The sequence below is a fragment of the Chrysochloris asiatica genome, unplaced genomic scaffold, assembly GCF_000296735.1.
Source record: "Chrysochloris asiatica unplaced genomic scaffold, ChrAsi1.0 scaffold00005, whole genome shotgun sequence".
Lineage (NCBI taxonomy): Eukaryota > Metazoa > Chordata > Mammalia > Afrosoricida > Chrysochloridae > Chrysochloris > Chrysochloris asiatica.
This window is the reverse complement of record NW_006408523.1, coordinates 44,184,250-44,209,660: the sequence shown is the minus strand read 5'-3', so window position 1 is coordinate 44,209,660 and position 25,411 is coordinate 44,184,250. Positions and strand designations below refer to the sequence as shown.

Genomic DNA, 25,411 nt, shown 5'->3' with positions numbered 1-25,411 from the left:
ACAGCCTCTTCTGAATCCAGCTTGAACCTCTGGAAGTTCTCTGTCAATGTATGCTTGTAGCTGTTTCTATACTACCTTGAGAAAAACTTTACTCACATGGGATATCAAAGAGATTGTCCAATGATTTCCGCATTCCATTGGGTCACCTCTCTTCGGAATGAGCACAATTATGGATCTCTTCCAATCAGTTGGCTAGATAGTTGTCTTTCAAATTTCTTGGCATAGATCAGTGAGTGCCTCCTGTGCCACCTCACTTTCTTGAAAGATTTCAATTTTTATTCCGTCAATTCACGGTGCCTTGTTCTTTGCCAATTCCTTCAATGCACCTTGGACTTCCTCCTTCAATATCACTGGCTCTTGATCAAATGCTACCTCTTGAAATGGTTGAACATTAACCATTTCCTTTTGGTACAGTGAATGTGTATTCCTTCCATCTTCTCTTGATGCTTTCTGCATCATTCAATAATTTGCCCAGAGAATCTTTCAATAACAAAAGTCGAAGCTTGAATTTTTCCTTCTGGACCACTGTTGTTGTTGTTGTTGTTGTTGTTGTTGTTGTTAAGTGCCATCAAGTCAATTCCGACCCATAGTGATCCTCTATAGGGCTTCCAAGAAGCAACTGGTGAGCTTGAACAACTGACTTTGCAGTTCAAGCGACTTTGCAATCTGACGCGTTAGCCCACAGTGCCATACCAGGAAGCCATATCTGGACCACTAGAGGGAGCCAAATTTATCAGTAAGGAGCCCTGGTGGCACTGTAAGATAAGCACTGGACTGCTAACCTGAAGCTTGGCATTGCTAACCCACCAGCTGTTACTTGGAAGAAGGATGAGACTTTCTTCTGTAAAATTTCACAACCTCAGAAACCTATCATGAGTCAGAACAGATTCAGTAGCAGTGAGTTTGGTTTTGGGTTTGTGCTATACGAGGAGCCCTAGTAAGGCAGTGGGTTAAGCGCTAGGCTGCTAACAGAAAGGTCTGTGGTTAGAAGCAAATTATCAGGCCTTTATTCCCACGTAGGTTCGAACCTTCAACCTTTACATTAGCGGTCAACCACAAAACATTTGTGCTACACAAGGACCTAGTCGGTCCATACTTAGTTGGGGGCTTTTTTGGCTTATTTTTTAATTCAGAAACAAATCTTGTATTGTTTGTGTATTTTTCTTCTTCTTTTTTTTTTTTTTAATCAGATCAGGTTATTATAACTGATTTCGAAAAAACATACTACATATTGATTTTAATTGCTGTCAAAATAAATGATCCTTTATAGTATCAAAGTCAGTTGGACAAACTTTGAAAGACATTCTCTACCCAAGTCTCTATTATGTGACCATAAGAAACCTATCACAACTCTGTGATTGTTCTTTCATCTGTGATGAGAGAGGGCTGGGTTCCGTCGCAATTTAAAACTCAACTCCCATGTTCACTTCTTAAATCACTTCTTATATTCTTTACGGAGTGAATACAATTTGAAATCTTTCAACAAACGAAGCAGCACTGGAAGCACTCATTCGTCTATGTCATGAAATTTGGAAGACAGCCACCTGGCCAGCTGATTGGAAGAGATCCATATTTGGGCCCATTCCAAAGAGAGGTGGCCCAATGGAATATGGAAATCCTTGAACAATATCATTAATATCAAATGCAAGTAAAATTTTCTTGAAGGTAGTCCAAAAATGGCTGCTGCAGTACATCGACAGGGAACTGCCAGAAACTGAAGTTTGATTCAGAAGAGGCCATGGAACAAGGGATACCACTGCTCATGTCACATCTTGGCTGAAAGTAGAAAATACAAGAAAGATGTTTACTTGTGCTTTATTGACTATGCAAAGGCTTTCAACTGCCTGGATCATGACAAGCTATGGATAACATTGTGAAGAATGAGTACTCCAAAGTACTTGATTGTGTTCACGAGGAACCTTTACACAGACCAAGAGGCAGTTGTTAAAACAGAACAAGACGATACTAAATGGTTTAAAATCAGGATAGGTGTGTGCATAGGTGTATTCTTTAACAATAATTATTCAATCTGTATACGGAACAGATAATCCAAGAAGCTGGATTATATGAATAAGAGGGTGGCATTCAGGATTGGAGGAAGAGTCATTAGCAACCAGATGATACAACCTTTCTTGCAAGCAAAAAGGGCCATAGCCCTCATTATGGGTTGCACCACAATGTAAAGAAAAAAATTTCCAAAACTGGACCAACAAATACCATCATGATAAATGGAGACAAGACTGAAGTTGCCAAAGACTTCATTTTGCTTGGATCCACAATCAACATTCACGGAAGCAGCAGCTAAGAAATCAAACGACATACTGCATTGGGAAAATCTGCTGCATAAGACCTCTTTAAAGTATTTAAAAGCAAAGACATTAGTTTGAGGGCTAAGGTGCGCCTGACCCAAGCTCTGGTATCTTCAATTACCTTATATGCATGTGAAAGTTGGACAATGAACAAAGAAGACTGTAAAAAAATTGATGTATTTCAGTCATGGTGTTAGAGAAGAATACTGAAATTACCATGGAATACCAGAAGAACAAACAAATCTGTGTTGGAATAATTACAGCCAGAATGATGAAACTTCATGTCTCATACTCTGGACATATTATTAGTTGGGACCAGTTCCTGGAGAAGGACATCATGTTTGGTAAAGTGGATGGTCAGTGAAAAACAGGAAGACTCCCTCCCCCAACAGAGATGGATTGGAAGCATTGGCCTCAAGCATACCAACTATGAGGATGGCACAGGAGCGGGCAGTGTTTCATTCCGTTGTGCATACAGTCACTATGAGTGAGAATTGACTCGAGGTCACCTAGTAACAACAACAATAGATTCACTCGATGCAGGGTAGCTGCGAATCTTTAATTTGTGAAACATACAAAATCTGCAAAGCACAAGAAAATTAAGTGCAAAAATGAGAGATGCCTGTAATGGGGGATCTGATAACAAATGTATCAGGCTTAGTTTATTTGGAATCATCAAAATAATAAGGATACCACTACCGCAATGGCCATCTAGAAATATGTAATGTTAAAATTACAAATTATGTATTCTAGAAGTGTTAATATAGCATAGGTGTGTTCATACTGTATAATAGTAATGTAATTACTACATAATTATAATTATACATTATTTTTAATTATATGTATGTAGCTCAATTATGTGTGTTTGTATATATAATTCTTAAGACTTTCATAAGCTGGGATATGAGTATTATTTTCATGTTTCAAGCGACAGTAACTAAGAACTACTTATATAAAATTTCACATACCCTGCTTTATTTTCAAAGACTGGTTTAAAGTGTTTGTAAAGGGAGGATATAAATATTTATTTACTAAGTATAACCTTGTACTCCTGGGTGACACTGTAGGATCAGCACTGGGCTGTAAACCCGCCAGCTGCCCCTTGGACACTATGTAGGGTCTTCTATGAGTCGGAACCGACTTGCTGGCACTTAACAACAACAATAACCTTGTTGCTGTTGCTAAACACTGCTGAGTCTGTTCTGGCTCATATAGGATTTCTGGGGCTGTAAATCTTTGCAGGAGCAAAAAGTCTCATCTTTCTCCTACAGAGAGGTCTGTGGGCTTGAACCACCAACCTTGTGGTACACAGTTCAGTGTTTATCTTACAGAGCCACCACACTATCCAAATACAAACTAGATAAATGTTTTATATCCATTGTGGGGGTGGGGAAACTGCTTATTTGTTTATAACAATTTACTTTATTACTGCCAAATTATTTTGTTACTTTTGCAAAAAGCCTACTCATTTCATATGCCTCATGGCTCATATTTTAGCATTTCATCTATTCAGCCAAGAACCATAAAGACAGTAATTACTTTAACTTAATATATTCACTATAGAACAAAAACTTTCAAAACGATGGTAAATAAATGGTCACATAAATTCAGCACAACAATGCAACTGATTGTAAAGAAAGAGACCTGTGTCCCATCTTCAGTTGGTCAGTAAACTTTCATAATGTGTTCATTACAAGCAGACCCTGTACTAGGCAGTAGGAATACAACATTGATTAAAATATTGTTCCTGTCGAGGAGATTCACATGGCGTCAAAGTATTATCCCACGGCACCTTTACTAATTATAGCTCCGTTCCCTTTGGATGGAAGGATCCAGCAAATGTCACCTTAAGTAAGTTCTCAAGCGAAGCAGCACCCAATCACAAAAGATATCATCTTCTCTGGAGTCATAAAATGGTAAAGACGTTGCTTCACCTACGTAACACGCTTGCCCAAATGTTCATCCTGAACCTAACAGGAAATCCAGTAATACAAACCCAGACTGTGGAACATTCTAGAAGAAAACAGGTCTGTATCTTTCATATATGTCAGTATTATGGAAAGACTTGAAAGCTTTCAGAATGAGAATCTTGAGGTACAAAATTTACTGACTTTCCCTTCCAAGAGTCTATGAGCTGATGTCACTCTGTCATCATGACCTTCAGTTTTCTCTCCTATAAAAACAGCGGTAAAAGTTTAAAAAAAAACAGCAGTAAGAATCCTTTTCTTCATTTCATTATGAAAAATGGTAATGATGATGCCAGTGCTTACAGCTACACAATGAAACTGATACTTTCCTGCATCACTATTTGCACTAAAAATTTGCACAAAACCTTTAGAGAAAGCAACTAAAAAGTAGGTGTACAGAACTAATAAAATCTACCATAGGCCTTCTGTATGTTTACTGTGGGTGGTCTCCTCTAATAAGCAAAATTCTACTTATATATATTCCCCCAAGTACTTCTAAACTTACCAGTCCCCACATCTACTGACTTAAAACAAGTATCTTCTGGAACCATGTGAAACTGCTACATATCTTTGTATACAATCAAGCTTATTCTCTGTGACATCAATGCCTCATTTTACAGACATATAAAAAAATGTTAACCTTCAGAATTGTCAAACTAGTCCAGTTGTCATGGAGTCTATTCCAACTCTTAATGACCCCATGTGTGTCAGAGTAGAACTGTGCTCCCTAGAGTTTTCAGTGGCTAATATTTTGGTGGTAGAGGTCAAGGCTTTTCATCCAAGGCACCCAGGGGTACAACTAGAACCACGAAGCTTGACATTAGCAGCCACGCCCGTTGTTTCCAACACACCAGGACTCCTGTCAGGCCAAATAGTCTACTTTTAACCACATAGTACTGGTCCAATTGGCTCCCACCACCCTCAGGATGCGCTGAAGCTGCTGCTTGTCCACCACGCCTCCTCCTGACTTGGCTCCTCTTAAGGACTTTCTTTCAACTTCACACTCTGCTTCTTTCTAGTTAGAAGAGTTCAAATATCTGTGGTTCTGCTATACCTAAAAATCTTATGACTACATCATGAAATAATACTGTGCCCTTAGTGTTTATTGAAAGTTATTACAGGAGGCATATTTAATATCCCTCAATGTCATATCATATGCCAAATAAGAAATTTCATTTAGAACTGAGTGTCCAGAAAACCTGTCCTGTGAGGAACTGTGAATCTTCTCTGCTTGCTGATAACTTCTCAGGGGTACCTATATGTCTCATTGCTGGGGAACTTAGGAGTCAATACTGACAGTGAACAAAAACTACATTAACATTTACAGATATGCAAAAACCATGTGGGAGCCATGTCTGACTTCTCTGGCTTCACAAGGGGGAAAGGGAACCAAACTCAAAATCAGTTCAAAAATGATTCCTATGAAGTGGAAGTCAGACACGCCTCCATCCTATAGCCTTCTTTGTCTTATCCTGATACCAACCATTCCTCCCTTAGGATTCTCTGATTCACATCTGGGTTCCATAATCCATTGCAATGGCCACACAGAACTCATAACAGTGCTCATGATTATGGGGTTTATTAGGGAAGTGAAGAGGGTATAACTCAGGATCAAAACTCAGAACGCAGCAGTTCTCCAGTCAGAAACACCTTGTCTGCCATACTGCAGGGCACAAGTCACTCCTGTCTTCAACCTCTCAACCATGTGGCCCCTTGGCCTCAGCCCTGCTGAGTGTTACAAAGCTCTTGTAGCCAGTCTGTGAATGCCCAAAGGGCACACTCTGCAAGCCAGTCTCCTGCCTGTAGGCACTCAGCTTTACTCAGTCCATGGGCCTAGAGCCCAAAGCTGCTCTGACTCTCCATGCCACTGCCTCTGCCGTCCTCTCTTGCTATCTCCTCTGCCACCTCTTTGTGGTCTCATTGCTCCACTCTTTCTCTTCCTTCTTGATGGTCCCGGGAGCTTCTGTCTCTTGCTACTGAGATGGCTCCTTTTAAGGCTCGCTAGAGGGCGAAACTAACCAATCCCAGCTTTAAAGTCCCATATACCTTATTTGGAGCCCTGGAGTGGTGCTGTGGGTTAATGCACTGGGGACTGCAAGGTTGGTTTGAACCACAAGGTCAGTAGTTCAAGCTCACCAGACGCGCCTGCTCCAAGGAAACCCCATACAGGGTCACTACGAGTGAGAAGCAACTTTGAAGGCACTTTTAACAATACCTTATTTGCATGGCCCCACCAAATCACTTGGTAGGACTTTGGATAGAAAGGCCTATCAATCAAATTCAAGGCACCATGGCTAACAATGTTAACTTCCTGTTCCTTTCTTTGGTTTTGATCTTCCATTCCTGTTTTATTAATAGCCTTGATTGAAAGCTACCCCCCCCAAGTCATTTTTAGAAGTACAGTATATAAATAAATCGAATCAAGAGAATATAAAGCACGGCAGAGTGGTAAGAAGTTTGGAATTACATAAAGGGGATAGCATCACAATTTTAAGAATATGCAGAATGCCAATGAAGTGTATACTGTAAGAGGGTTCATTCTATGCTATGTGAATTCTACCTCAATTAAAAAAAAAAAATTGTTGTTGTTAAATGCCATCAAGTCAGTTCTAACTCATAGGATTTCCGAAGAGCGGCTGGTGAGTTTGAACTGTCAACATTGTGGTTCAAACAGACCTTGTGGCCCAGAGCTTATCATATAGTGTCAGTATAATCCTAGTAAGTAGCTATCAAATGGTTGTTGTGATGGTGGTTAAGTGCCACAGAGTCAGTTCCGACCAATAGCGACCCTGTATAGGGTTTCTGAAGACAGGCTGGTGAGCTTGAACTGCAGACCTTAGGTTCAAAGTGCCCTTACAGTCCAGTGCGTTAAGCCACAGCGCCACAGGCATAAATGGTTGTTGTCGTTGTTGTTAAGTGCCGTCGAGTCGATTCAGATCCATCGCAACCCTGTATAGGGTTTCTGAGGAGCAGCTGGTGAGCTTGAAACGCCAGTCTTGCAGTTCAAATGGCTTTGCAGTCTGGTGCATTAACCCACAGCACAACACCAGCTACATAATCATATGATGTTCTTCCCTTTTCAGTGTGGTGTGTGGTGAGGAAGCTAGTCACTCCCCTGTACCTCTGTTGCTTCTCCCTTAATCTACTTCTCTATGTTTTGGTGCAATTTTCAAGCACTTGGCTTTTGTTAAAAATGCTTATACGTTCTCTTAGGCCAGTGATTTCTTGTAGAGGTGTTGGAATTTCCTATATATTTTAGAAATAAGTCCCTTGTCTGATGTGTCATTGCAAAAGATTTTTTTCCCATTCTGTGGGTTCCCTCCTTTTTACTCTTCTGGTGAAGTCTTTTGGTGCACATAAATTTTTTAATTTTTAGTATGTCCCACTCATCTATTTTGTCTATTTTTGTTTGTGTACTTTTAAAACTGTATGGTAGTCTGTGTATTCCCTGAATTAGTGTCCTCACATTTGTCCCTATTTTTCTCATTGATGGCCTTCATAATCCTAGGATTCACATTTAGGTCTTTAATCCATGTTAAATTGGTTTTTGTATAAGGCATGAGGTGAAGGTCTTGGTTCAATCTTTTGCATATCGTTTTCCAGTTCTGCCAGCACCATCTGTTGAAGAGAGTATCACCTCCCCATGCGATATATTTAGGTGTTTTGTAAAAAATCAGTTGGCTGTATGTACTTGGATTAATTTCTGGATTCTGGATTCTGTTCCATTAATCTATGTATCTTTCATTGTATCAGTACCAGGCTGCTTTGACCACTGTAGCCATGTAGTAAATTTTGAAGTCGGGGAGTGAGAGGCCTCCAACCTTATTCTTCTTCTTAAATAGTGCGTTGTTTATCCTGGGCCTCTTTCCTTTCCATATAAAGTTTGTAATTGGCTTTCCATCTCTTTGAAGAATGTCATTGGGATTTGGATTGGGATCGCATTATGTGTAAATTGCTTTGGGCAGTATTGACATTTTCACAATGTTAATAAGTCTTCCTATCCAGGAGGATGGTACATTCTTCCATTTTTGTAAGTCTCTTTTGGTTTATTGTAGTAAGTAATGTTTTGTAGTTTTCTTTGTATAGGTCCTTTGTTTTTCCGGTTACATTTATTCCTTGATATGTCATCCTTTGGGCATCTATTGTAAATGGTATTTCTTTCCTAATATCATTTTCAGTGTTGTTTTTGGTATAGAGGAATCCAACTGATTTTCGTATGTTGACCTTATATCCTGCCACTTTGCTGAATCTTCCAGTGAGGTCTAGTAGCTTTTTTATTGAGTCTTTGGGGTTTTCTACATATAGGATCATATCGTCTGCAAATAGATAGAATTTTACTTCCTCTTTGTCAATCTGGATGCCTTTAATTTCCCTGTCTTGCCATATAGCTCTTGCTAAGACTTCCAGCACAATATTGAATAGGAGTGGTGACAAAGGGCATCCTTGTCTGGTACTTGTTTGCAGAGGGAAGGCTTTCAGTTTCTCTCCATTGAGAGTAATGTAGGCTGTTGGTTTTGTATATATTAGGCCAGTGATTTCTAAATCAGCCTGGTGTTTGGTCTCAGGGAGCTCTTTTTTTTCAGAGGATATAGTTAATAGAATTCCAGCATATAAACCAAATGAAGCCAGCCGCTCTGACTATAGAAGCAGAGAGAGTGCATTAGAACTATGGGTGCTGTCCTTTTGGGTTGGTTCCTCTCCAGTTTGCCCATCTCACCAAAAGGTTCCAACACAGCCTGAAAACAGGCACTTTCAGGGGAGATTTTTAAAAAAAGACTTCCATTTGATATTTTGAGGTAAACCCAACAAAAATGTTACCTTATCTCCTGCTATCCCGATAATGACTTTGCTCCTCCACTTAGCTCATATAGAAGGAACTGAAATCTTTTGAAGATACAATATGGTTCAGTCTCCAACTTTTCTCTGGTGAGAATAACTGATGGCAATTTGTAGTAACTTTTATGGAATGGCCATGTAATAGAATGTAGGCTGATGTCTAATTATAAAAATTAATTCACAAGTCCTTAGAAAACTATGAAATAAAAATGTTTTTTCTACAAACCACTTCTCCACTTGTATTGCTTTTGCTTCTGTAGTTAGTAAGGGTTTCAAATTATATTTATCCATTTTTAAATTAAAGTTTCAATTCAGCTTTTTCAAATAATATGACAAGTTGTACATTCATGCATGGTTTTATATGTCCTTGTTGTTCTGAAGTGTCATCCAGTCGGTCAGACTCATAGAGACATGTTTAATTTTGACCAAAGATTCTATACAGGAATTCTGATCAAAAGAGGAAGAATGCAGAACAGAATTTCAAATTTTCAAGGACTCTAAACTTTTCTGGAGCCAGGGAGGCTGGATGAAAGCCTGAAACTATTGCTTGTTTTGAGATAATCTTTAGGTCTTAAAAATTAAAAATATCCTCTTAAGTCTTTTGGAAAAAAACAAAACAAAACACAATAGTTTAGCTTAACTAGGAAAGAATGTCTATCTTGAGTACTACGTTCTTTTTAAGATTTATTGCTATGGGACCTGATCACACAGAGGAATCATAGGGAGCAGAGAGCTTACGTTCATGGGGAGGGAACAACTCCGCAAAGGTGAGAATGGTGTACGACTTGAACAATGTAGCCAACAGCACCAGACTGTGCATGCAGAAATGCTTGAGTTGGTGTATGTTTTGCTCATTACTTTCTCAACAAGAACAAAAACATATTATTTAAGAAGAGATATCTTCATAGTTCTGAACAGAGAAGTTTCTCATATATTACTTTGAGCACTTATGGTCATGAACCTAACTATAATATGTTTACCTTCTATGACAGAGGTACAAAAAGCTAATGTGATTTTCAGTTTCAGAGCAAACAATAGCATTTACTGAGTAAGCCCAGTGGCATAAACTAGTTATAAAATACCTGTGGTGAGTCTAGTAGTGAGCTTACTAAACACAATCACAAAAATGTAAACAACTAAGAAATAATAAAATAAAAACAACAGTCAGACATCAAACCTCAAATAACTGGTGTAGTGTAAGTAGTCAAGAAAAACCTTTATAAAGTATGGTCCAAAAGAAATTTACTTAGTTAAAATGACATCCTATATTTAAGAATTAATTTACAGAGGTCATTTAAAATTACAAAATTAACTCAAGTAGAGCAGTCAAAAAAAACCAATCATTACTCAGTTTGCTTGACAGCAAATGATCACATGTCAAAACAGAACGCATTATCAGTTTCTTAGTTAAACTCTACCACATATGTTTTTAATTATTTTTTTTTTATGAATAGGAGTCAAGTTGGACAAGGACACACAGTTCTAGCTGCATGTTACAAATAGTAGGAAATAAAAATGTCTACTGTTTCCTACGTACAAATGTGCACATAAGTTATTTCATAGAGCATTTTTGTGAGTCAGTTTATCTCTAGGAAGTAGGTATTACTAGCTACATTATACAGATAAGAAAACTGAGGCTCAGACAAGCTAAGTGATTAACTGAAGGTCACATAGCCAGTGGAAGAATAAAGTTTTGAATGAAGACCTCTTGATGCCCACAGCAATTCAAACATGGATATGTTGCTGCTGTATGCCATCTAATCAATTCCAACTCCTAGCAGCCCTACATGACACAGTCGAACTGCTCCATGGGGTTCCCTAGGCTGTAAGCTTTCATGGGAGCAAGCTACCAAGTCTTTCCTCCTGCAGTCACTGGTGGGTATTTTGTAGGCACCAAATATGGGGAGCTCTGATAGAGTAGTGGTTACGAGTCGGGCTGCCAACCTCAAGGTCAGCAGCTCGAAACTACCAGCAGTTCTGCGGGAGAAAGATGAGGCGTTCTGCTCCTGTAAAGATTTACAGCCTCAGAAACCCTGTGCAGGGTCACTATGACTCCACGGTACTTAACAACAACAAAGATGGGGAAGCGATTGCAAGCAATAATAACTTATGAACCTGCACTTGCCAATCTTGTCCAAATATAACAATAGCCAGCATCCCAACATTAGATGCGAAATAAAAATGAAGTAGACGCATGTCATAGTTATAAGTACAACTAAGCAAAATATAAGTGGGAAGAATAAATGAAGGATACAAAGCTTGAATTTTAAAAGTCCGTTTAAAAAGCATAGAGAAACTGCTGAGACAAATACCAGTCAATCAGAGCACTGAACACACTATATTATAGACTTGAAGCACAAGAGAGAGTTACCAATGTGATGCGTAGATACTGGTACCTGAAATTATCAACAATAATTAAAGCAAAAATGAAAATATTTTGTGACATGCAGTTATTTCTAACAAGGTATCCCACACAAAAAGATTCCCATTCTGAGAGACAAAAGAAAGAGGAGAGAGCAGATTGTCTACCTTTCTGAAATGTAGCTTAAAATAGCTACTCTGATTATTTTTAATAGAATTCTTTCCAGGTTTAAAAAAAAAAAAAATGATGCAAATGTTCTATGTGAAATTCTTACAAGGCTTCTCCCTACAGTATATAAAAATACTGTTTACATGTATGCAAAAATTGTTAGCTATTAAGTAAACGATGTAAAAATTTCCAACATTAAACACAGATTCTACCTTGCTATATTTATTCAATTTCCACAGAAAACAAATGAGTGCCACTAGACTTATGTTGTTGTTAAATGCCTTCGAGTTGTGCCCCTATGCACAATAGAATGAAACACTGCCCAATTCTGCACAATCCTCACAATCGTTACACTTGGCTCATTGTTGCTAGACTTACAAGCAACTCTTAATTGGCAGATTGCTTTGCAACAGAATTTATGGAGTGGAACTGGGCATGTTCCTGCAAGGATGTGTCTAGGTCCAACCAAGCAAGACCTAACAAGAATCTACAAGTCTCCAGTCCTTTTTCCCAGGGTTTATAAGAATTTGATCTAAAAGTATACGTAATTTTTTGAAAAATTTACTTTTGAAAGAAAGTAAATTAATTTCTTTTGAAATATAATCTGTAAAACACTTTACATAATTACATTAGAAATCTATGCAAATGTAACCTTATATAAGTGCAGATAACTCTATCTGAACCCAAACTCTTATGTCAAATTTGAAATTAAGCACTTTCTAGGAAAAATGCAAAATGGAACATGTAAATATTCGTTTCCCAAATTAAATATATGGTTCATTTTTTTTCCTACTTCTGATTACATTCTTCACTCAGAGAAAGCAGAGATTGTTAGGATGCAACTAATCAAAAAGATTAAAATATTTAGTCTCTACACCCCATCACCCCCTTCCTGTCTTTCAAACTACTTGGCTCAATGAAAATTGGAGTTTTCTTAATCAATCTTTGACTAAATAACTTGATGAATTAACCTTTGCATTAACCCTTGCTCTCCATTGCCTCTGCAAAACCTGGGTGTTCCATGTACGCACTGGTAAACCCCATACTCCAAAGACTCTGACCCTAGAGTTGAATCCTTCTGTTCTGCATTTGTCCCCAGTCCTGTTTGTACTCACTATACAACTAAAGTACATTAAATTAATATGACTAAGTATAATATAAATTGGAAAAATATGAGTTGAAAACAGATACAAAAAAACTGTCTTACAAAAGCTGAACATTCTGGAAAGAAGAAATATAAGTTAAGTCACTATGCAAAAATGGTGTGGGAACCGTGTCTGATCTCCCCTGATAATCAAACTCAAAATCAGCCCAAGGCCAATTTCTAAGAGGCAGAGGTCACACATGCCTTCACCTTCCAACATTCTTTATTCTATTTTGACACAAAGCATTCTTCCCATAGCACTCTTTACTTTTCTGTTGGGTTCAATAATCCATTACAATGACCAGACAGAACTCACAGACAATTCTCATAATTATGGTCCCACACAGGCATTTGGTGTGAAATACAAAAGACTATGGTTGTTGTTATTAGGTGCCAGAAACACTGGCCAGTCCTATGCCATTCATACTATTGTTGTCATACTTGAGGCCATTGTTGATGCCACTGTATCAATTCATTTTACTGATGGTCTTCCTCTTTTTTTGCTGACCCTCCACTCACCAAGTATGATATCCTTCTCCAGGGACTGGTCCTTCTTGACAATATGTCCAGTTAGTACAAGAGTTGAAGTCTACCAATCATTGCTTCCAAAGAGAAATCCCACTGTACTTTATCCAAAATAGATTCATTCGTTCTTCGCGCAGTTAATGGTACTTTGAATATTCTTCATCAACACCAATATTCAAATACATCGATTCTTCTGTGGTCTTCCTTATTAATTGCCAACTTTAACATGTATATGAGGCGACTGAAAATACCATGGGGCTTGGGTCAGGCACACCTAATTCTTCAAAATGGCATTGTTGCTCTTTACTACTTTTAAAGTCTTTAGCAACAGATTTGCTTAATACAATATGTCTTGATATCTTGACTGCTACTTATGAGTGTTGATTGTAGATCCAAAAAATGAAATCTTTGATAACTTCAATATTTTCTCCATTTATCATGATGTTATTTGTTGGCCAAAAGTGAGGATTTTCATTTTTGTTTTATTTTTCTACAGTAAGGTACAATTGATAGTATAGTTTTCTTTGATTTTCATCAGTAAACACTTCAAGCCCTCTTCAGTCTTGGCAAGTCAGGTTTTATCACCTACATATCACAGGTTGTTGATGAGTCTTCTTCCAAATCTGATGTCACGTTCTGCTTCATATAATCAGTTTCTCAGATTACTTTCGCAGCATACAGAATGAATATGTATGGTGATTGCTGTACACCTTTCCTGATTTTAAGCCATTTAGACTCACCTTTGTTCTCTTTCAATGTTTGTCTCTTTGTCTATGTACAGGTTCCTCATGAGCACAACTAAGTGTTCTGAAATCCAAGTTCTTTGCAATGTTACCCATCGAATGACTTTGCATAGTCAATACAGCACAAGTGAACATCTTTCTGGTATTCACCCATCTGACATCAGTAATGATATACCTCATTCCACATCCTCTTCGAGTGAATGAGCACAAACATGGCTCTCTTTCCATGAGTTGGCCTCCTAGCTGTTGTCGAAATTTCTTGGCATAGACGAGTAAGCACCTCTAATGCTACATCAGTTTGCCCCGAAACATTTCAGTTTGTACGCTATCAATTCTTGGAGCCTTGGTTTTTGACAATGCTGTCAGTGCAGTTAGGACTTCTTCCTTCAATACCATTGGTTCTTGATCACATGGTACCTCTTGAAATGGTGGAATATACATTAATTCTTTGGTACAGTGACTCTGGGTATTCCTTCTATCTTATTTTGATGTTTCCTGCATCATTCAATAGTTTTGTTTGTAGAATCTTTCAGTATTGCAAGTCAATATTGTAATTTTTTCTTCAGTTCTTTCAGCTTGAGAAATTCTAAGTGTGTCCTTCCTTGTCAGTTTTTTAACTCCAGGTCTTTGCATATTTCATTATAATACTTTACACCTCATCTTCTTGAGCTGCCCTTTGTAATTTTCTGGTCAGCTCTTTTATTTTATAATTTCTCCCAGCCCGTTAGCTTCTTTACGATTGGAGCAAGCTTCAGAATCTCTTCTGACATCCATTATGGTCTTTTCTTTCTTTGCTACCTTCTTAATGACCTTTTGCTTTATTCATAGATGATGTTCTTGATGCCATCCCACAACTCTTCTGATCTTCTGCCATTAGTGTTCAATGTATCAAATCTGTTCTTGAAATGGTCTCTAAATTCAATATACTAAAATGTTCTATTTTGGTTCTTGTGGACTTGTTTTAAATATATTCAGTTGCAACCAAACCTGTATATGAGCAATTGACGATCTGTTCCACAGTTGGCTCCTCGCCTTATTTTGTCTGATGATACTGAGGTTCTCCATTGTATCTTTAAACAAATCAGATATATTTAATTTGATTCCTGTGTATTCCATCTGCTGAGGTCCATGTGTATAGTAGCTGTTTATGTTGTTGAAAAAAGATATTTATAATGAAGAAGTTGTTGGTCTTACAAAATTCTATCTCCAGCATTGTTTCTATCACCAAGGTCATATTTTCCAGTTACCAAGTCTTCCTCTTTCCAATATTTGCATTCCCAATCATCAGTAATCATCAGTGCATCTTGATTGCCTGTTTATTCAATTCTCCAATTTCATCATCATTGGCTTTAGTGGTTGGTACATAAATTTTATTATCTGATGTTCTCCGTATGTGTATTATCCTATCACAAACAACATTATGCTTCAAAATAGACCCTGAAATGTTCTTTTTGATGATGAATGTGAAGCCATTCCTCTTTAATTTGTCATTCCTAGTATAGTAAACCATCTGACTCTCCAATTCAAAATGTCCAATGCCAGTCCATTTCAACTCACTAGTTGTTGCGGACCGTGTAAGACTGGTCAGAGGTTCGAGGCCCTCTAGGGCCGAGTGTAACAAATGAGGCCACTGGCAGTTAATGGCAAGTTGCTTTCATTTTAATATTCAGTTATATATATTAAATTAATACACGGAGCCTTTGAAAATCCACAAATAAATGTGATATTTTCCTAAAGCCGAGACTAAAGGTTGCAAGGTTAAACCTTTCTCCAAAGGATTAACTAAAAATATTTTAGCTACTTCTCAGTTCTTTGTTCTATAGGCAAAGAACCCATCCTCCCTAATCCCTTTTCCAGGTGCAGCCCATTCACCTGGGCGTCTCCTGCAGAACTCTCACCTTCCCCCAACTGACCTCAGGGGATATAGATAGGTTAATTGGGCCTGAGAATCCAAGTTGCTGGCCTGGGATTCGAACCAGCGAAGTATGATGTAAAGTTACCTGAATGTCTGGAAAAGTACTGATGTTAGCTGTACCTTGCCTAAGTCCCTCCCAGCTAGGTGTGAAGCTCCTCCCCTAAATAAAGCAGAGGCCCGGGCCTCCTCAGGTGTGCATTACTTGTTGGAAGGCATGGAGTAAAGATAGCAGTGCATTACGGGTTGGAAGGCATGCAGTAAAGATTGCAGGGCAGTGAGTCACTGCCTGCAGAGGCCATGATGCCTGTAGTCCCAAGCCTGCCCACCAGTGATGTATCCACCCCGGCTTTGGGGTGCCTCATTGTCTCCCTTCTTCTGTTTGTCTGTGTATTCTTTCGCTATCCCTATCGCCGCTGGATCTCCCCTCCTCGTGAACCAAACACTCGTGAACAACACAACTATGTCGAGGGCAGACAACTAGTGCCTAGCATATTGATCTTTACACTTTGCAATTCATTATTGATGACTTCCTGTTGGAAAATTCATTATTGATGTACATTCTGTGTTCAGATGATTAATGTTTGCAGCTGTATCTATCTTCTCATTTTGAGCTGTGTCCGCAAATGAAGGTCCTGAAAGCTTTGCTTCAGCCACATCATGAATGTCAACTCTACTTTGAGTCAGTTCTTCCTCAATCGTATTTTGAGCTCCTTCCAACCTGAGGGGCTCATCTTCTGGCACTATATCAGACAATGCTACGAGGCTATTCGTAAGGTTTTCAGTGGCTCACTATTCAGAAGTGATCTGCCTCTACTTCTTCCTAGTCTGTCTTAGTTTGGAAGATCCACGGAAACCTTTCCACCATGGGTGACTCTGCAAATATTTAAAATACTGGTGACATAGCTCCCGGTATCACAGCAACACACAAGCCACCAAATTGACAGATGAGTGGTGGAGAACTATGGTAGAAGAGCTATAATTCACTGAACCACAACACACAAAATGCTGCCAAATTAAATACGGAGAAACAGCAATAAAAGGAAAATTGGATAAAATATCTAGGATAACTGAAACTTTATACTCAGACTGATTCACAACTGTCTTTACATTGTGATACCACATTAAACAAAAAAAGAAAACCAAATCTGTTTCCATTGGGTCAATTCCAACTCATAGACACCTCATGTGTTACAGAATTGGGTCTTCTGGGCTACGATCTTTATGGAAGCAATTCTCCTGTCCTTTCTTCTCTGGGGCCTTAGGTGGATTCAGACCCCCAGACATTAGCACCTGATCACCCAGACTCCCCCCTCACTATATTTACGTTGCGGGTGGTGGTTGTTAATTCCAACTCATGGTGATCCCACATGTCACAGCGTAGAACTGCTGCACAGGGTTTCCTACAAGTTGGGCTGCTAACCTCAAGGTCAGCGGTTCAAAATTACCAGCGGTTCCACGGGAGAAAGACGAGGCTTTCTGCTCAGTAAAGATTTACAGCCTCGGAAACCCTGTACAGGGTTGCTGTGAGTCGGAACCAACTCCATGGCACATAACAATAATGTGAACAGAATGGAGTCCCTGGGTGGCATAAACAGTTACATGCTCAACTAATGCAATCAGAGGAGTCCCTACTCTGTACACATAGAGTTATCATGAGTCAGGATTAACTTGACACCAACTAATAACAATTTTAGGTTAGTAGTCAAATATAAATTGTTTGTACCCCTAGAAGAGATATAGATATATTGATAGATAGATAGCTAAAGTTGACAGACATAAATTCAAAAGCTGGCACTATCAGATAATGAAAAGGTTGTAAATTTCCTAGGACCTGGTGGGATGGTAAACTGGTCCACCCTCTAGAAACCTGTTGAGCGATATCTATTTGAGTTGGAATCAGCTCAGCAGTACAGGTTTTATAAAGGTCAAACAAACATCCTTAAAAACCTGCTACTCATATAGACTTTTTATGGTGTACAATTTAATCCAACTGCAGTATACCTTTCCCACCAAAAAACAAATTTTTAAATAATAATTGTTTAAAATCCTGTTCACTACAGAGCTAACATGGAAGTCTGAACAACGACAGACTTTAGATGTTTGTGGCGAGCAATGGTTTCTTAAACAGCATACAAAGCACGAGCTATAACACCAGATTGATAAATTGGATATCAAGAACATCTATTACTCAGAAAACAACAGAGTAAAAGACAACCCACACAGTCCAGAGGAGTATGTTCACAATTCACGTTATCTGTAAAAGGTTTCATATTCTGAATATAGAAAGAGCTAAAACAGTGGTGGAGGCAAAGGGGGAAAGGTTGCTGAGGCAAAAGAGTAGCTGACAGGATTATTGGAAACCTGATCCCACTTTGAATTTACATAGTGCTTTCTCTGTGTGAGGTGCTCCGGTGGTGTAGGGCAAGCACTGTACTGCTAACATCAAGGTGGACAGTTCAAACCCACCAGTTGTTCCGTGGGAGAAAGTTGACGCTTTCTGCCACTGTAACTATTTGCAGCCTTGGAAACTCTATACAGGGTTGCTATGAGTTGGAATTGATGCTTGATGGCAGTGGGTAGATTTTCTCTATTTCAGTGGGGCCTTAGTGGCACACTGAGTTAAGCATTAGCCTGTTAACAGAAAAGTTGGCAGTTCAAACCCACTAGCCACTCCACAGGAAGAAAGATGCGGCAGCCTGCTCTCATAAAGATTTACAGTGCCCACTATTCTAGTCAAGATCTGTCCCAAGTGCATCTCTCAGCTTTCCACATGGTAACCTAATTACCATCTCACACATTTGGCACACCTGTTCCCACCATCAGGCTGGTCACACTAAGCGGCTCTAGTCCCAGCAGGAAGATCTCTATTTTTTTCTTTTTTTCCCAGCCCAGGGCAAGGATTGTCTTAGCTTCAAGGTTGTCATCTTTTTGCTAGTTCTTTGAGTTTAGTTCTCAATTGCTCTTCAAACTCCCCCACCTTTACCTTATCCTAGCATTAACCCTACTAACTGTTCATTCCCAATTTCTTGTAAACTCACCTGATTCCTGGCCAATTCCTTACCTAGCTTTATCTCCCCTACATTTATGGTGTGGTGCTGTAGATTGAGCACTGGCCTGATAACTGCAAGGTTGGCAGTTCAAACCTACCAACCACTCCTCCTGAAACCAATGCAAGGTTGCTATGAGTTGGAACCAACTATTCAGTCACTGGAGAAGGATATCATTTTTGGTAAAGTGGAAGACCCCCAAAGCGATGAATTGGCACAGTGACAGCATCACCGGACTCAAGAATAGCAATGATTGTGAGATGGCCCAGGACCGGGCAGTGTTTCATTCTGCTGTACACAAGGTCACTATGAGTCTGTATCGAATCAATGGCACCTAATAAACAACAACAACAACTAGGGTCCATAACCACCACCACCATTACCACGTGACTTCACTTGTCTTGGCTCCCTCAGATGGGTGGGTGTGTTTGTATGCCTGACCACTACAACTGAATGATGACACAGAATCAGAGAGCAATAACAAACTGCTGCCATGTGAGAGCTGGCTTACTCTGTTGCAGGCATTGTGCTAGCATTCTACATGAACTAACTCACTTTCTTTTCTTAATTCTGTGAGATGATGCTGTTGTTGTTAAGTGTGGTTGAGCCGGTTCTGACTCACAGTGACCCTATATAACATTTCTGAGGAGTGGCTGATAGGTTTGAACCTCCAACATTGTGGTCCATAGCCCAGCACATATTCTGTGAGATCAGCGGTACTAACAATATCCTAATGTTGTAGAAAAGGAACAAAGGACTAAGATTAAATAATTGGCTATTTGCTCAATCCCCTGTAGTTCATTTCTATATTCTGATGCTGTTATAGTCTTGGGTTGTCCTCCTACAAAATACATACATACTCTTTACACTAGCCTTAGCCCTAAACTTACTCCTAAAACTAACCCTAACTCTACCCAAAGCCCAAGCCTTAGTCCTTGCCCTTATCCTAACCAAAGCTCCTTAAGGAAGAAAGGGAGAGCTGGTGGCCAGGAGGCAAACTTGCAGAACGTGCCCTTTGGTGGTGTAAATTATACATGCCTATACAGGGTCGCTATGGGTCGGAAGCGACTGGAAGGCACTTAACAACAACAAATCTGGTAGCGTAGTGGTTACGAATCGGGCTGCGAACCTTAAGGTCAGTGGTTCGAAACTACCAGCTGCTCCGTGGGAGAAAGATGAGGCTTTCTACTCCCGTAAAGATTTACACCCTCGGAAACCCTGTACAGGGTCGCTATGGGTCGGAACCGACTCGAAGGCATATAATAACAACAACAACAACAAGTGTTGGGGAGGAGCTCTGGTAGCCTAGTGGTTGCTGCGAACTGTAAAGGTCAGCAGTTCGAAACTACCAGCTGTTCCGCGGGTGAAAGATGAGGCTTTCTGCTCCCGTAAAGGGTTGCTATGAGTTGGAACCAAGTCCAGGGCACATAACAACAAGTGTTGCGGGGGGGTGGGGGTGGGGGAAGAGCTAAAGTGAATACAGAGAAATACTGTTATCTGATGGTACATGGATGGGATTATAATTATTGGAATGAAACAAGGTGTATGATTTGTTGAATGAAAAAGTGATGATCCTCCCGGTAAACTTTCACTCAATTCACAATAAAAACTTTAAAACAACAACAACAAAAAAAAAACAATCCTGCTAGAGCGCCCCGGAGCTATTTGATTGGATCGAGATGGCAGAGGCGGAGGAAACCCTGAAGCGGCTGCAGAGCCAGAAGGGCAGGGCGTGCAGGGATCATCGTGGTGAACTCGGAAGGCATTCCCATCCCGAGCACCATGGACAAGCCCACTACCACACGGTACGCCAACCTCATGCACAACTTCATCTTGAAGGCACGGCAGCACCATGCAAGAAATTGACCCCTAGAATGACCTCACCTTCCTTCGAATTCAAAGAAAAATGAAATTATGGTTGAGCCAGATAGACTATTTCCTGATTATGATTCAGAATCCAACTGAATAAGCCACTTTCTTGGTTCGTCTCCCTGTGTTATTCCTTAATTTAATGCCCCCCAAGAAGAATACTTAATCATGCCAGTCCATTCCAAGCGGAAATCTCCTAAGAGCCCACTTGCAGCAACCTAGTGACCAAGGCTGAGCTGGTGCCCCACCCACCCCACCAGAGGAATCCCTCTGCAGCAGCTCTGAGTTCCCGGCCAGGGGTCGCCTTCCTCCATGAAGTCCCTCTCTGATCACTTCCGGGGGGCTGGAGCAAAAGCTTGTGAAAGCCCGCACCCAGCTTCCTCCTGATCTTCAGTTCACTCATCGCCCTTGGGAAAGCCTGCTTTTCTTTAAAAACAAACAGAATGCTTTAAAAAAAAAAAAAAAATGCTACCTTACGGGTTGAGACTGGAGGACTCCCGGAGACTACTGCCCTGGGATACTCTTTAAACCTTGACTAATCCTGGAGGTCACCTAGTAGCTAAAAACAGATTGGCTCGCAAAATAATGAGTATCACCGCTAAGTACTGTGTGCTCCTTTAAAAAATCACTTATATGAGAACAAATGGTGCACAATGACTTTAAAACAAAGACGAGAGTATAAGAAGGCGGGCAAACTAGATTAAATAGAACTATAACAACAATAATGAGAATGTTTACAGTGTGAAGAATGTAACCAATGTCACTGAACAATTTGTGCCAAGATTGTATAATGGAACCTAAAGTGTTATGTAAACCTTCACTGAAAACACAATTTTTTAAAATTTCCTAATCATTGGAGTCATCATTTCCTACATACAGGTAGCTGTGTTGACTTAAAGTCTTAAATTAGCGAAGTTGCATTTCATTAAGAAAGAAAACTTAAAAAAAGTTTCAGTGTTGATTATTAATCATTTTTCTCTAAACTCTTTAAACTCGACCCTGAACATTCCACATTCCTTGAGACCATTAGGAACAATGGAACACCCGGACCAATGTGTACTGCTAAACAGCTTCCCCTCACAATTGCATGAGCTTCTGCAACTCTCCCTGTTTACCTGTATCTATGGCAATCACTTACACCTCTTATTCCCAGTCTCTACGTCACTAAAGCATACACTTGACTGGCCTCAATCAATGTTTGCTAATGACCATGATGGTGCTGATGGACCTCCCTGTCTTTCTTACACTTTACAAAGTCAAATAATGGCAATCACCCTTTACAAATCCTACAGACACCATTATTATCTTTGTTTTCCTCAAAACAACTAAATGTTAAATATAAAAGCCAGTTTAATTATGGCTAGCAAACTGAACCAGAGAAACAGTTAGTAACGTGCCCATGTTCTAAAGCTTACTATGATATCTAGCACAACTACCAAATCGTACACTTTACCTCAAAAGCAGAAAAGTAAACAGGATAAACTATGTCTACGTCTCTACATCTCTAAGTTATATGTACATCTCTCTTTTTGGGAAGAGTTCTGCTGAATGATTGAAGTGCTCAGTGGTTAACCGAAAGTTCAAGTTCAAGAGAAAGATGTGGCAGGCTGCTGGAAAGTTCATGGAGCAATTCTACTTTGTCTTGGAGGCTGCTATGAGTTGGGATCAACTCAGTAACAGTGGGTTTGGTTTAGGATTTTTTGGTTTGGGGTTTGTTTGTTTTTTTGTCCTTTCTTGGGAAGTCAAATCAAGAGCCTATCTCTGATTAGTTACAAATTGTTGTTGTTGTTGTTGTTGTTGTTAAGTGCCGTCGAGTCGGTTCCGACCCATAGCGACCCTGTACAGGGTTTCCGAGGGTGTAAATCTTTACGGGAGTAGAAAGCCTCATCTTTCTCCTGCGGAGCGGCTGGTAGTTTCGAACTGCTGACCTTAAGGTTCACAGCCCGATTCGTAACCACTACGCTACTAGAGCTCCTAGTTACAAATTAGTGTATTGATTAATATGTTAGTTCCTTTGAAATTTAAAATTTCTCCTTCTATCACTATGAGGTTGGAAAATGGGAGAACAAAAAATAGAGAAAGACACACAAATCCAGCAAAGTCATGCTAAATGTCCCTAAAAATGCATAAAGCATCATTTTCCAAAGCTGGCAGCATCCTCATCACCCTGGGCAAATTGCCTGGCTGCCAATGCAGCCCCATCTGACCATAAATAAAGCTTTAATTATATTAATTAGAGTAATTTCTTGCTGCTGAGTATCTCATTATTTGGGACCCTGTTTTAGCCTTGGAGACAGTACCCTCCTTGGCTTGCCCCATCTCACCTCCCCTCTGTTTACAAAACAACTTTTAATTATCCTTCAACATGCCCTTGAATCATTTCTTCTCCTCATTACCTGAAAACAAATGTCATCTACTGCTATCCTCTAGTTTCCGCAAAGCCTGGGAAAGATGCCTCTGGAATGACTATAGAACACAGCCATATGATTCCACACTTACCACACCTTTCTCCAGGCATTTTTCATAAAATGTCATTTTCATAAGTTACTGACAATGTAAAGAGACATTTTAACTGCTGCTCTAATGTTCTAATAACCATATATTTTAAACACCAGGGTTTGGTAACTACAATATATTCACAATATTGTCAATATTCTTGAAGTCTGGAAACATGTGTAGATCATTTTATCACTATGGAACGGAAGCATATATCATAAGAATTTGAGCAGCAGGGCTGTTAAAAGGCAGTGGTACAGTGATGTTGCCTGTGGAGTTCTAATAAAGACCATGCCATGGCTACTTCAATGCTCTGACCTATGGCCTGAGATTGAGAAAACCAACATTAGTTCCAAGAGTTGTAAGTAAAGCCCTTGGACAGGGAGGGGCATTGGACAACCAATCCCGTCATTCCAAAAATCCAGGCTGCACACAAGTGTCAGGCTTTCTTGCATCAAAATTTTCTATTTTTAAATAGTGATTCCCACCATAGAGGTTTCTATTCAGTGTAATTGGAGAGGAGCCCATGAATTTACTAGACCATATTTTTTTCATAACACTCCAAGAAGTTCTTATATGCAGTCAGGTTGGAAAATACCTGTAAATCACGCTTCCTACTCCCCACTGATTTGCTGATTTCATTGACCCCAACTTTGTTACTGATAGAAGGATGCCATGTCTTTCTTGGCATATCTTAAATGGAAAGAAGAAAATGTTTACAAAGGTGAACTTCTGATTTTACTCCGAAGATCCCACGTCACTCAACCAGCCTTGCTCATGAATGTAAATTCTACCAAATCCACCAAATAAAAATTTAAAAAAGCAAACACAGGTATAGTACTTAATCGTCATCTCTGCAAGAGCCTTTCCTAACCCAACTCTTGCTTTTGACTGCAAGTACAAGAAAATCCAACTTAACTCCAGGCAGGAAACCTGGGCTCATGTCATTACGGCCCATGGCACCTCATGTGGTGCCACCACCCATCTGTCATTGGACCAGTCCTTGGAGAAGGACATCATACTTGGTAAAGTGGAGGGTCACCGAAAACTAGAAAGACCTCAATGACATGATTGGTGCCATGGCAACACCAATAGGTTCAAGCTTAACAACAATGTGAGGATGGCGCAAGGCCAGGCATAAGGTTGCTATGAGTTAAAACTTAGAACTGACTCAACAGCACCTAACAACAACAACAACATGTATGTAAAAGCTTGTTGTTGTTGGTAGGTGCCATCGAGTCAGTACTGACTCATAACAACCCTATGCACAACACAATGAAACACTGCCCGATCCTCGGCCACCCTCACAATTGTTGCCACACTTGAGTCCACTGATGTTGCCACTTTGCCAATCCATCTCATTGGGGGTCTTCCTCTTTTTCTCTGACCCTCACCTTACCAAACATGATATCCTTCTCCAGCGACTGGTCCCTCCTGACAATATGTCCAAAGTATGAGAGACGAAATTTGGCCATCCTGGCCTCCAAGGTGCACTCTGGTTGCACGTCTTCCAATACAGATCTGTTGGTTCTTTTGGCAGCTCATGGCACTTTCAATATTCTCCTCTAACACCATAACTCAAAGCGTCAATTCTTCTGTGGTCTTCTTATTCACTGTCCAACTTTCAAATGCATATGAAGTTATTGAAAATACCATGGCTTGGGTCAGGCGCACCTTAAGTCCTCAAGCTGACAGCTTTGCTCTTCAACACTTTAAAAAGGACTTTGTGCAGCAGATTTGCCTAATGCAATATGTCATTTGATTTCTTGACTGCTGCTTCCTTGAAGGTTGATAGTTGATCCAAGAAGAATGAAGTCCTTGACAACTTCAATCTTTACTCCGTTGACAAAAATGTTGTTTATTAATCCAGTGGTGAGGATTTTTGTTTTCTTTGATCTTCATCAGTAAATATTTTAAGTCCTCTTCACTTCACTTCAGCAAGCAAGGTTGTATCATCTGCATATCTCAGGTTGTTAATGAGTCTTCCTCCAATCCTGATGCCATGTTTTTCTTCATAGAACCCAGCTTCT

General features: G+C 39.7%; 1 protein-coding gene and 1 pseudogene across 1 annotated transcript in view; one reads left to right on the top strand and one right to left on the bottom strand.

The window, feature by feature from the left end:
* TBC1D4 (TBC1 domain family, member 4) overlaps window positions 1-25,411 on the bottom strand; it is a 256,076-nt gene that overhangs the window by 204,255 nt on the left and 26,410 nt on the right. The window lies entirely within an intron of this gene.
* On the top strand, window positions 20,696-20,985 carry LOC102810776 (annotated as a pseudogene).